The sequence below is a fragment of the Siniperca chuatsi genome, linkage group LG17 (assembly GCF_020085105.1).
Source record: "Siniperca chuatsi isolate FFG_IHB_CAS linkage group LG17, ASM2008510v1, whole genome shotgun sequence".
Classification (NCBI taxonomy): Eukaryota; Metazoa; Chordata; class Actinopteri; order Centrarchiformes; family Sinipercidae; genus Siniperca; species Siniperca chuatsi.
The window spans coordinates 14,307,703-14,321,920 of NC_058058.1; the positions used below are offsets into that span (position 1 = coordinate 14,307,703).

General features: G+C 40.8%; 1 protein-coding gene across 7 annotated transcripts in view; it reads left to right on the forward strand.

Moving 5' to 3' along the window:
* Nucleotides 1-14,218, forward strand: part of ripor2 (RHO family interacting cell polarization regulator 2) — a 68,712-nt gene that overhangs the window by 23,206 nt on the left and 31,288 nt on the right. The window contains exon 2 of one of the 7 annotated variants that reach the window (XM_044170740.1): nt 6,962-7,013. The exons of the other annotated variants lie outside the window; for them this stretch is intronic. The gene's annotated coding sequence lies outside the window, so the exon portion shown is untranslated. The remainder of the gene's footprint in view (nt 1-6,961; nt 7,014-14,218) is intronic. 7 annotated transcript variants of the gene reach the window in all.

The window sequence follows — 14,218 nt, forward strand, 5'->3', positions numbered from 1 at the left end:
TTTTTCCTGCTTTCTGGGCTTTAAAAACACCCTACCTCCTTAGAGAAAAGTGTCAATTCCTTGATATTTTAAAATCCCCTCCTTTTTAAAAGCCTGCCAGCTAAGCTGACGTTATCTTCTCAGCTGCATGTCCTCCAAGTTGATCAAAAGCAACAATTTGCAGAGCTATCCCAAGTCCTCAATTCGCAGCCAGTTCCAATACACTTGGAAATAAAAACAAAACAACAGCTAAATCTTTCGCCCAAATAACCATGCAGCTTGCAGCGAGGCTTTTCCCCCGGCTGCTCATGCTGTTTTTGAGAAAAAAGGCATTTTTTTCAGGGCTAAATGCTCTTTCAGTGCAGCGCCAGGCTGACTTTGATATGGTTAAGTGGAAGTGCTTTGCTTCCCTGCCAGCCTGTTTGGGCCATGGTTAAGCTGTTTGAAGGGGGCTGGAGACGAGGGGGTAGCGTGTTTGTGCCAAGCCGAGACGGGCTGCAGGGATCCAAGACCAGCGTCTGTTCCCAGACTCGCACACACAAGCTCTCCCTTACCTACTCTCTACTTTACCCCAGCCGGCTTTTCATTCCCTGCATCTGCTCCCTTAGTCTCAGCCTTCTTTCTTCTCCCTCTCCCTCTCTCTCTCTCTCTCTCTTTCACTTTAACACACACACACGGACTCATTTTCTCCTCTTTCTCTCCGAAGCCTCATTAAAGGAATTATGACTGCATGGTTTGGAGAAAATTCAGACGCTCTGTCCTTTTGTTGGGTTTTTCCCCCCCAAACTACTAAAACACAACAGTGCGATGTTGACGTGAACTGAATGTTTTATGTCAGCATCACCTGAACAATTAATCTAGGGCTGTAACTAAAGATTATTTTCATTATCGATAAATCTGCCAATTATGTTCTCGACATGAAATGTCAGAAAATAATAAAAAATGAGAGTCCAAGGTGATGTTTTCATATGTCTTGTTTTGTCCAAACCCCAAAGATATTTTGTTTTCTATCATATAAGACAAAGAAAAGACGCTAGATGCTGGAACCTGAGAAAGTTTGGCATCATTGCTTGAAAAATTATTGAAAATGATTAATCGACGTCAGCTCCAGATTGTAGAATTTTGCATAAAGCAGTACATGTTCCACCATCTGAAGTCAAAACATCATACAGCAGATGATAATCAATACTGAAATTGTTATTTGAACCATTAATCGATTATCCAAACTAATCTATTAATCAACTTATTGTTCCAGCTCTGGAGTAACCTCACTGGCTGTCTCACGCAGCTAATTCAGTAGAAGCAGATAATGAAGGCTATGTAAATATCAAACCAAAAGAAAGGGGGAGAAATATGACCTGGAAGTGCATTGTGCGAGCAACCATGATAAGGAGTTTAATGCTTTAAAGTCTATCGACGTCTCACACACTGAGCACTTGACCTTTTCCTTTCCTCCACAGCTGATAGTTATTTCATAAGGCGTGTAGGCTGCAGGAAAGTTTAAGTGCTCCATTGGGATGGGGAGGAAAAAAATAATTTAACTTGGAGATTTTCGCCACTCTGGACGCACTCTTTGAGTTGAATGATTAAGACTATTTAAATAATAAAGTCAAGTCTCCTGCTGAGTTTCCATGATCCAGACTTCCAAATTTAACTCGATCCTCAGTCTGCATCCCAGAAGCTGCTTTGATAAAACCCATAACTGGCAAGAGGTTGATTTTGTTCTGGTTCTTTGATGAAACTTTAATGTTCCCTGTGGGGAAATTGGGTCATTCTGTTCACAGATACAGAAGACAGTTGTTATTTGATATGTCTGTCACAGTGCATACAAACAGGTATTATTTTAGAAACAGAGTTATTTCTCAACTTTTCACACCTCTTGTGCTTGTAGTAAGTCTGTTTGGGCAAAGTGATTCATCACTTGCAGAGTTAACAGTGACAAACCTCCATTTAGATTGTGGTTTAGTGACACCACAGTCTGATAAAGAGGCCGTCCCGTCTGTTCTGAGTCAGAGGTTATCTCGTCTCAAGATGATGGTCTGGCTTTGCTCGACTGTCCTGACATGTCCAACAATCACCGCTTCCTTAGAGGGGGTGGGAGGTATTTTATGGGTGTTGGGAATTTCTGGTGTCAAGAAGGTGAATTGTGGTTGTTACACTGGGGTTAAGTGGTATGTGGAGGGAGGGGCAGAGGCAGGGAGTGGAGGGTTGACTGGGACAGTGGAGACGACTAGCTGGAAGGAATGAGGAGGTGGCAGGCGAGACAGGAACGTAAGAAGAAGAGATGAAGAACTTCAACGCGTCCATAATCAATATTTTTATAATAAGAATGTATCAAATAACAATGTGACAGTGTGAAAGGGGTCGCTCGTAGTGATGAACCTAAAGAGAATTATCACCTGAATCTGCAGCTCCCCTCTGCTTTACAGAGCTTTAAAGTGAGACAAAAAAACAAAAAAGCGAGACAAAAAAACAGAGCCAATAATTGTAATAACTGGTGACCCCACTTGACTGTAGCACCAAAACCTGCAAAACTACTGACATTCCCACCAGCCTCAGCTGTACTTTGTGTTTAGTGCTAATTAGGAAATGTTAGCATGCCAACACTGACATTAAACTAAACATTGTAAACATTATACCTGCTAAACATCAGCACTTTAGCGTTATCATTGTTAGCATGTTGCCATGCCGACCTTAGCATAAAGCTCAAAGCACCACTGAGCAAAAGTAGTCTGCAGCCTCACAGAGCCGCTAGCGTGGCTGTAGACTCTTGTCTTGTTTTTCTAGGTGTGAGATGAGGCCACAAGTTGAGAGATGAAATAAAAATAGGAAAGTCATTCTTGTGTCTGCTCAGCTGTCCTCTCAGGCCCTCTGCTGCTTATCCTCTCTCTCTCTGTTTTTCCAGTGTGTCTCTCTCAGCTCTTGAAGGGATAGAGTGAAACCACTATACAGTATAGGTCACTACATGTACATCACATGAAAGTCAGCATATCCACACACAAATGCATGCTTGTGCAAGGTGTGAGTGTAAGTGTGCACACTCGTCTGTGTGTGTTTTTTCTCTGCTGACCGCATGAGTAAATAGCAGTGATGTATGAGAAATGATAACCAGGAAAATTATGTGCTGCTAATGGACTAATGAATGCCCAGCTCTATGTGTGTGTGTGTGTGTGTGTGTGTGTGTGCTGGTCTCCCTTGGGTTTTCTATTTGTTTATTTATTTATTTTAACTTTCCCTCCCTCCCTTCCCCCATCCTCCTCTGTTTCTTATGGAAGGGGGTTTGAACTCATCTACACCCCTCCCCTATTGTCTCTGAGCAGATCAGCATGGCATGCTGTATGTGTGTGTGTGTGTGTGTGTGTGTGTGTGTGTGTGTGCGTGTGTGTGCATGTGTGTGTGTGTGTGTGTTCACACGTAAATCCTCTCCTCCAACTTTGTGACCATGCTATGAGGGACACACATGCTCTACACTAGACGTCATGTGCGACACATGATATTTGACATACTGGCACACACACACACACACACACACACACACACACACACACACACACACTCTGGCCGGAGCAGCTGGGAGCTGTAGCAGCGTTATGATTGCCTTAAGCGTTTTAGGGTTCTAAGCTGATAATCTGTCTGTTTTGGTATTTGGTGTGGTCCCTCTGCAGCACCCAGCAGCTGGAAGAGACACTATTGGTTCATGTCTGTGTGTCATGAAGGTTTTATGTTTGTTTGTTTGCCAGCATGAGAACAACATGCGGATACAATTTTGGTGTGTGACACATCCAGTGCCAGCAATCCTGACAGTTTTCTTCATAGTTACCCATAATAAGTTGTACATGTGCTGTCAAAATTGTGATGATCTCTCAGCAACATTCAGTCTTCTGTCTCTGCTTCTTTGGTTGTTATATCTGTTGCCTCTCGCTGTTTGTGCAGATTTTGTTTTTGACTCTTCATCTTGCCCAGAATACCGAGTGCTGCATTTCAGCGCTGTGATCACATTTAGTCCTAGACGCCTTTTGCAACTTTGCAACGCCTTTTTTTTTTTTTCAAAGATTATTTTTTCGGCATTTCTGCTTTATTAGACAGCCATTGTAGAGGGAGACAGGTGAGCTACCGGCACGTCCGCCATTGCAACTTTTTGAGAGGAGACTAGAGTTTTTTGTAGGCACCGGGAAGTGACTGTTTCCATTACCCATCTGCCTCGGTGTGGCCGTGACACACAGCTGTGTGATGACAGATGAATAAAGGGGGGAGGGGGGACACGCTGCTCCTTCGTCCTGTGGCGAGTCGTTGCCAGGATGACCGTTCACTCTTTGTACTGTGCTTTTCCTCCTGCAACAAAATATGTCCTTCAAGGTCACAGCTGCCCGGTGTGACGATTATGTTTTGGGTACCATCATAACCCAAAAATGTCACTGTAGCTGGAAATGCAGTGGATATAGTCAGCGCAGAATTGATTAGTCGATCAACAGATAATCAGTCTACCTGAAGTGAAGTGTTAATAATCGATTCATCGTTTTTAAAGGAGGCACTGAACTACATATGTGTGTCAGATAATGGAAACAAATTTTTTTTTTTACAGACCCTTTGGTCCAAAAGTTGCATTATAGGAACTGTAGGATCTAGTGTTTTCTGAGCTTAACTCATACTAGCAACTACAAGTCAAGATATCGTGCCTGTGCTGCTTCAATTTGGACCCTTGTCTCCCAACTTTATGGATGATCAATACTAAATCCATGGACTATACCCTTCTGAATCTCTTTGGGTTTTTTAACTATTTTTGCAAAGAAAAAAAAGAGAAATACAATTGGTGGCTCTGGGAACGCGATGGGCATTTGGCACTGAAAAAGATCATCAACTTTCTAACTGATAATGAAAATAATCATTAGTTGCAGCCCTAGATGTGATACTGCAGAATGGCCTGGGGTCACTAAATGTCACATCAGACTGGAAGATTGAATTTTTTTGTCTTTCTTCACCCATGTTGTAAAGGAAAAGGTCAACCTAAACTAAAATCCAGCTGTAAAACGGCATTTAAAATTTGTAGGGCCATTAAACAGAAGGTGAGTTAGGCCTTTTAGAGCCATCTCCATTTTCTCCTAGACTTTTACAATTATTGGGGCTAGCACTGAGACAAATACAGGGAATACAATATAAGATACATCATTTGTTTGGCTACCACTTTTGGGAGATTATGTTGCACATCTGAACCCTAATTATTCTGTAGATGAAGAGTTTGTCTTTTTGTGTGATTATTATGATCTGAAATGATAACTCACGCTTTAAGTGATTCAGCTGCACATCCCTAGTAAGCACTTACGCTCAGATGCCTTCATAAACATATCAGAGAAATAAATAACATTCAATAAGTGGCCATGCACCCAGGTTGAAGCACCAGGCTACAGCACACTGGGAACACTGTGTGTTTGAGAGGCTCTTGACCTTCTTTCCATGTCCTCCTCTCTGTCCCTGTCATCTTCCCTGCCTGTCTCGATCTTGTACTGCAGGTAAAAGCTGACTTCATATCTCCTCAGTGCCAGACTCCCTGCTGACTCTTCACCTCAAACAGCATGATAATCTCCACAGTTAGTTGAAATATTTAACTGTGAAACCACAGTTTAGGGAGAAGAGGAACAATTGTCCCCTCCAGTGTATTTTCTCTGCCAGGGAGAGCTCATTTCAGGAACATGTGGAAGTGTCTTTTTCTGTCAATTTCCTTTCTTGCTTCAGCCTTTTTCTCCTGACGTGTGTTTTTTTCTTTTTGCCCAGCCGTTCGGTAAATTGTTATTCTGTTGTTAACATTATGGTAATGGTTTAGTCAAGGCTGCAAGAAGAATGAGTGGGACAGAAATCCACCGTGACTTCTGTTTTGTAAATGACGCCCACAGCGTTTAATGCATTGCTGGCTGCTGTAAATGCACTCTCTCTCTCACCAGCAATATAACCAGAAAGCATTAGGAACAAAATACATGAAGCACGTTCACCATGAATGTAGGTCAATGTATGTTTGTGTTACTGCTGTCACAGAAAACCATATACAGTTGTAGCGTAAATTGCTGTTTTGTGAATTCAAAGATAGTCATTAGTGCAGTTTTTCATACATTTTGTGCCCTTAAATCCCTTTTGAATCTCTCAGAAATAAACAGCCATGTCTTTATTTCTGAAAGTCTTGGCCCATGGTTTAGTAATTAGTTATGTCATTGTACAGCTGTGCCCTGAAGCCCAGGAACACACCTCGCTGTCCTGCCACCCACCCAGCTGATACAGCGCAGTTATGTATTGTTACAATAGCTGGCTGTTTTCCCATGGCCAGCTAATCCACACATGGCTGTACAACACTCTTGTATTATAACAGTAGCAGCTATCACTGAAAAGAATGTTGTCTTTTCCTGCTGAAAATAACAAATGGAGCTGAAATAACCGGCAAAATCCTGTTTGTATGGTAACTGCATTCCATCGCTGCAGCATAGGTGGTCACTTTCAATCAGAGTCACACATAATGGGCAAATCAAAGAAGTAGAGTGGGGAAACTGGTTCTCATGCTGGCCCAAATGCAGGGGGATACTAATATGACAGCCAGACAGGTATCAGACCAATATGCATAGCACATTGTGAAGAGAAGAAGTACAACAAGAGAGAAAATAGCTGTTGGTTTGGTTTGATGCATTTCAAGGCTCATTTTCTAGTTTGTTAGTGTAATTTTCTACATAGACAATGTGACATCGCACAAATATTTCCAGTGCAGCTACAAGACATTTGATTGAGTTTGTTTGATTTGCTTATTGTGCTGATGTCGCTCGCCTGCATGTAAAACAAACAGCTGAACAAGTTTGCACTTCTTCTCTTGGGGACAATAAGGTAGTCTGAGAAATGTAGGAAATTGCAGATGTAAGAGTAACTTGACATGAGACTGAAATCAGGGTTTCAATGCCCTCTCTGGTTGAAAGTTTCAAGTCTGTCTCACTTCTGGTTGTGGTTACAGGTTGGGTGATGTCACAGGGTCCTGGAGTACACCTGTAGATCACTGCAGCAAGGTGAGAAGTTAAACCACTGGAGGTCAGCAAAAACATGATTTTCAGGGGGTGTTAAAAGAGTACTCCACCAATTTAGCATTGCATGCTATAACATTTTTGGACTCACAATGCAAAGTTAAAACAAAAAAGGATCAAAATCGATGCAGCAAAACCAGAGATATCCTCTTTTTTTCCCCCATGTATTCTTCTTCCTTGTCGAAACCTGACGCCTACATTACCCACAATGCAACTCAAAAGCAGACAACTCAGTCGGCAATTTGGGTGTGTAATCCTAGTTGCAGCTAATGTAGCCACTGGAGCCACAAAAAGGCTTTATACAACTGTTTTCACATATGCAGTAGTATTCCTCAACACCTATAAACAGACTATGATGTATAAAACTGATGGCCTTCTCCTTTAAGTTGCTCTTCAAGTAGAGGTAGACAAGACAGCTTGATGAACTAACCATCACAAATATGACAATGAGTCCTTCAGTTCAGAAATCTGAGCATCAGTTCACTGGATTGACAGGCTGTGTTTGATACTGCTGTTTGATATGTTTTAATGGTTTTATTGTTTTATAATCCCTGCAAAGTGGTATTAATACTGAGTGGATCATTCTGATGACATGGTTGCTGTGCAGCAGAATCAGAGTTGCCGGTTGATGATGTTGTCGTGGCACTACTTCATTTGTTGTCAGTGTGTGGACACTCAAGTCAGCAAGAGACACATCATGTTATTTGTGGTTTAAGATCCTATCTCTCAGCTGCTGCTGCTGCTGCTATACTGTCTAATAATGTATTAAATGTCATAAAAATAATCTTTGAGTCCATTAATGTGGATTGTGCATTTACTGGTGTGGTTTACAGTTTTGATCTCTGCTGCTGAAATGTCAGCAGCAGCTGCCTGAATGTTACTTCAGTCCAGACACGCCTCAGTTAATCTGGTCATCTGTACATTTAAATGCCACTCCGTATCCTGGCCTTAATTTTTCCTGCATGCACTGCCCCATGAGGACACTGATGACCTATAATTAGAAATGAGTGACTATAATTGAAACATACTTGGAGAGAAACAAGCTTTGGTTCTTGTTAAATATGATGGCTTAAAGAAAAATACAAAGAATACTAATTACCTATCTACAAATTAGATGTCAGATTTCATGTTTGTGTATTTCTGCAGCTTGTTGGCAACATTTCTGACCTGTCTTGACTTTCATGTGATGGAACTGCTGCTGGCTTCCTTTCACAAACACACACACACACACAGCACAGACTCTGTTCGATTCCCACGCTTTGGCACTCACACAACAGTCACGTGGCGTCTACAACGATCCAGTTCCCAATCTGTCTGGTGATAAACTGTTTAACCACATGAGATGACTGAATAGACCATCAGCTGATTCTGGTTAATATTATTTATAGAGTCTAGACCAGTTTAATGTTGACCTGATAAAGCTTTGGTTGTTTTTTGATAATGAGCCAGACTAGCTGTTTCCCCTAGCTTCCAGTGTTTATAGACATGAGAGTGGTATCGATCATCTCATCAAGTTTTGGCAAGAAAGAAAATTTGTCAAATTATTCAGTTATCTATTTTTGGCTTAACAAACGTTTTCTTGATAAATCTTCACATCTTCAAATGTAGCAGTGTGCTATTATCTTCATTTCTTATTTTTCATTTGTTTTGGGTCACACAACTCTTATAAAATGGGTCATCAGTGACTTCGTCTTTGCCTTGTGTTAGTTTGTTGTTTTGTCAATTGTTTGCATTCCTTCAGGAATTTTCCACTGTTGTGGCCATTCAAAATGACTATTATAAAGAGGCATTGTTCATATTTGTAGAGATGACTATTGACCAAGCTATTGATTCTTTTTGTACCTGAGGTGTAAGCGCTGCATACATGCATCACACAGGACATGTTGACATTTCTGTACTGCCCATTGTTTCTTTTGTGTGATTTGTCTGTGTGATGGGACTGCTGTAGCCCCAAGCTGGTGATTCTTAGTCTTTAGTCCGAGTGTAAGAATGTTATTTATCATCCTACAGGTGACAGAGTAGAGGTGACTACAGCCATAACAGGGTCTCTATCTCAGGCTCAAAGCTTTTGGTGAATTCCTGACTGTCACCGGGTCAGGTTATTTAACATCTCAAGAGTGTGTGTGTGTGTGTGTGTGTGTGTGTGTGTGTGTGTGTGTGGACATGCAGGAATGTTTTGAATGCTGGTAACCAGAGGAGGCGACTACTTAACATCTGTGAAGTCAGGCTACTTGAGGTGGTTGTTTTCTGGGTTTAATTTCACTTGTTCACATATATGAACTTCATATTTTTTGTCTTTGTGTTTCAAGCAAAAAATAAAATAAACCATTAAACCTGCAATAACAGATTTTTTTGGCCACTTGGGGGCGGCAAAAACAAGCGGTTAACACAGCACGTGACATACTACCTTTTAAGCTGATATTGCCACCAACATGTTAGCTAACAGTTGCCTATTTACACATTCAGCAGATCCGTAGCAACATTAGTATTCATTTGGAGTTGTTTTTGTGTCCACTCTCCTTATAGCTCTTTTTTTTTTTGTCTCCACTAACTATTGAGAGAAATATCTGGCTCTTTAGCTGCTAAATGCTCCACTTTGCTCTCCAGCTAGTCTCTAAATGTGTCTGTTGTCTGTTTGGTGCTGAGCAGGTAGTGTACAGCAGATTTTTAGAGCTTTATCACTGAAAACAGTTGCCTGCTATGGCTGAAAACAGTGCTGATGAGAGTGAACCAAAACAGAAAAGTTGCAGGTCTGAAAACCAAGACAATGAGCTGAAACATCTTAAAAGCTCTGTAGAGGGAACTGCAGAATTTGGTGATAATTGTCTGTAGGTGCATCACTCCAAACAACCCCTTTCATATATATACATAGTCACTTAATCCATTGTAATATAAAAATATTGATAATAGCAGCTTTAATTTCCTGCATGTATAGGTATAGAAGTACATAATGTCAGTGTTTGTCTGTGATAAAAGTAAAAATTAAAAAAACATAAAACTCTTCAATGACATCAAACTTTGATCCCTTTTCAGTCAAATTGTTTTGCCGGCAGTGAGCCGTCACAGAGAACTGAGCTGACTGTCCTGTGAACCATCCTCATATTAAAGGTGTTTCATTGCCACTTCAGCACTGTCATCCTAAAACAGTTTCCTTTTCTTTTCTTATCCTTTTAGCACCTTTTGAGAAGCCTTTTTAGTGAAGATGAATAAGTACTCCTTCCTCAGGAGAAGCTTGCACTTTCACTCAGCACTGAGGATAATGAGGCTCTCTTTTCCTGAAGTCATTTTAGTAGCTATAAATGGCCAAATCCTGAATTCAGTTAAGAAGCAAAATCATGATTTTTCTGCTGTATAGTACTGTAGAATCACATTTGCATGTGCAGCGCTCTAGTGTCACCTTTCATATAGATAACTGTGCTTGTGATTATGCGCCTGTGTGTGTTCTGCAGGCAGATTTGTCGGTGTTGCACACTTTACCTGCAGGGAATTTTGAATTTAAAACATGTTCTTTCCAAAATGGTCAACAGGTTAATGGGACACGTGATGAAAGTGGGATTAAAACACACTACCTTTCATCTCAAATTTAATCTTATACACTTTAAGCATGCATGTAATTATGTGGAAAGTCTGTAAGAGTTGAAATTTCAAGATGTCTAACTGCAAGTATTAAATCTTTGAGGGAATATTTGAGGGAACTTTTCATTTATATGCTCTCATTTTGTGCTTAAATATGAGCATGCTAAGTAGACCTAAGTGAAGCTACCTTAGTTTCATTTTGACTGTGGTCGAGACATTTGAGAGCTGATGTGCTTAAGTAAAACAAAATCAAGCTCTGTCAGGTTTCTTGCACTCTTGTTTTAAATTTTGAACAGGATTACAGGAATACACTGAACCAGTTCACACAAATGTGGGCTCAGTGTAGCACGAGGAATAACTGAGCAGCTTTCAGGCACGTGCTTGCAACCTGCAGGGTGTGTTGGAACACGTTAGTCCATTTCCAGTCATATGTAGACAGTATATCACATCACTATAATCTCTTTAGATTTGTTCTGTTTCAACAGAAGCCTGATTGTTTGTATCTTGTAACCAGACTGCTGCTTCTTTTTACACACATTCCCGTGTCAAATCCCTCATCTCCTGGCTGCTTTATTTTTTAATTTCCTCCCTATTTTTATCTGCACTTCCTGTCACATTAAACACAGTGAAATAAAATTAGAAAGGACAGGACAATGAAAAGCAGCTTAAGGATGCTTTTGATGAAGTTGCAGACACATTTAAAGCAGCATCTGTAAGAAATCTGTATATAAACCACTTTTTCCAAATGAAGGAATGGTGCTCGGCCCTGTAACACGAGGGCGTGTGTCCTACTTCTTGGCACTTGGCTCATAACCGTTGTTTTACGTAACACACTTCATCCCATTTTGTCTGCTGTTGCCATGGTGAGGCTAATTTATACAGGCATTGAGAATTAGGCTTCTGTTGTTAACATGCACTGCAGGCTGATGCTGGTTTTTACACATAAATACACACACACACTCTCAGAGGATTATTCAAGACTTAAATGTGTGTGCGTGTGCGTGCGTGTGTGTGTGTGTGTGTACAGCTGTTTGTGAGTTTGGGCGAGACTCCTGTGTAAAAGAGAGTGAAGTAGGCACAATGAGCAAAGTGTGAGTGTTTGTTTTGTGCAGCAACACTTAACAGCAGACGAGAAGCTCAGAATGATTGCTGCATCTCTAAATTACTCACACTAATAATTACATCAGTGTTTCTTTACATACACTGAATATACAAAATATTAGACATATTCGTGTTAATGAAAATGTGCAAAATATGCTGCAACTCAATGTCACCTAACGCCTAAAAGTTCTAATCTAAACTGCCTGTTTCTCCTCATTTACGTCTCTTCTTTTGTGATTGCTGCAAACTATATAATAGACAAAAAGTTCTTACTGATAAAAGAAATCAGTAAGAACTTTTACCTGGCTTCACCTCGTCAGTACACTTCATGGAAAGAGGAAAGGTCTCGATGTGTTTTACAATCAATATATATTTGTATTAAAAAATGACAAGAGAAAGTCAGGATGAGAGTGGGAAGTAGAGAGAGTGGGAAGAATGGAACAAACAAATAAAGGAAGAAGAAAGTGAGTCATACGTCATTGAAGAGAAGACCTCGGTGGGAGAAATGTTTGGAAAAATCAATTCAAATATATGAGTCCCCTGAATACAAACCCCTAAAAATAAATAGAGGATTCAAACGATGACAAAAACAGTTGTGCTATGTGTTTCTTTGGCAGATGTTTGAATCTGTGGCTGTTGAAAGAAAGCGTGAAGTTGTGTGATGGTGCTGCTGTTTGTCCAGTATCTTCCCAGGAGGTCACATGACCGACTGAGACAGCCACAGGCGTTAGGAAGCTCGTTTTTGGTAGCCTTGCTAGCTTGTCTACTTGTATTGTCACAGAAAGTAAACCGTGAAAAAAGCACATAACATAACCGTCCTTGAAAAATTTGTAAAACTCCATACAGCAAAGAGAACATTGCAGTAGGTTTTATTAATCAACCTGTCATGTTTCTTTATTCTTTCACTTCTATTTAGTTTAGTATAGAAGTATTAAGCAAAAAATATTATACATTATAATACAGGTCAGATAAATTAAGTGCCAAGTGGGTATAAGTATAAAATTAAAATAAGTGAAGTATAAAGTGGGTTTACTGGTTGATGATAATAATATGGTATAAAGTAATAGTGCATGAACTGTCAAGTTAAGTGTAGCTTATTAAGATTATAATGAGACGGAGGATATTGCACAGCAGTAATAGAAGTATGAAGACGGAGCTACGGCACAATAGCGCATGCCCTGATGTTCCCAAATGATACGAGCAGGTAGTTCTGCTCATTATGAGGACCCGAGGGAATAACACTGATTATGACTTACTGTCATCAGAGAATACATGTAGATGTGAAATATCAGCACTCACACAATTGAAACAGGGGAAATAGCTTCATATTTGCCTCCGAATTACACCGTGTGCTCACTAAAAACATCTAATGCTGACTGTATGAAATTAACTCAGTGTTTGTCCTACATTAATTTATCAGGGGCTCGCCGTGTAGCCGTTTAAAACAAACAAACAAACAAAACAACTCATAAAACAACAACATCACACCCACAGTCAATAGTGGTCAGCCAGCCGTAAACTTGCTAGTAGATTATCTCACTAGCAGTAGTGTTAGTCCGACTGTCCCCGTCAGTCACGTGACCCTCGTCTTGCAGGTCATAGCGGTTCGTCGAGAGGTCCCTGTGTCTCCCTAACCGGCTCTTCCAGTTAGCGTTGGTCTCTTACAGCCCAGAACCATGGCTTGGCGCCTCCTTTCCTTCCTCCTGTCCTCCCTTCTGACAATCACTCATCCATCTCTTATCCAGTCTTTTCCTCGGCCCCCATCTCTCAGAGCGTGAGTGCACGCACGCACGCGCGCACACGCACACACACACACACACACACACAGAGTAAGGGGTGGGACTAATGCATTAATGCACATGGACCTCGGAGAGCTAAGAACAAATTGAGATTACATCAGGTGTCCTGCTCTATCATGCCAGTCCCCCTTCACTAACCTGTGTGCGTGTGTGTGTCTGTATGTGATCATTTGTCCACTCTTGCCAAGCCGCAGCTCAGCATACTGATCAATCTAATGCTCATATATTCCGAAAAGAAACACACTCACAAACCTTATTGAGGGCATTTAAGGCTGTTAGCGTGAGAGTGCCAGAGAAGAAAGACCAGTGAATGGACTGAATGGCAGCTGTATTCAACATGGGTAAGGGCTGGCACCAAACCAGAACACACTGCGAGTTGGCATTGTTGTTCTCGTCCTGAAAGCCTCTTTAGACGAGATGAGCAGTGACACTAAGAGGTGCGGAGGAAAGGTTTTTATAATTCAGTGGTTGAATGAACTCAACTCTGTGTGTGTGTGTGTGTGTGTGTGTGTGTATGTCTTTATATGTGGCTAACATTGATTCAAATGAGTTTGTTTTGTAGGGGCTTTCTGAGGCTGGGAAAGGTTTTGGGAAAATCCAGAAGCCTGGACATGAGTGTGTACTTTTAGCATACCACTCATGCGAAAAAAGACATTGAGAGTAAAAACAGTAAAAACAATATTTTGAGTAATATGAGTAAATGGCAAATGTTTT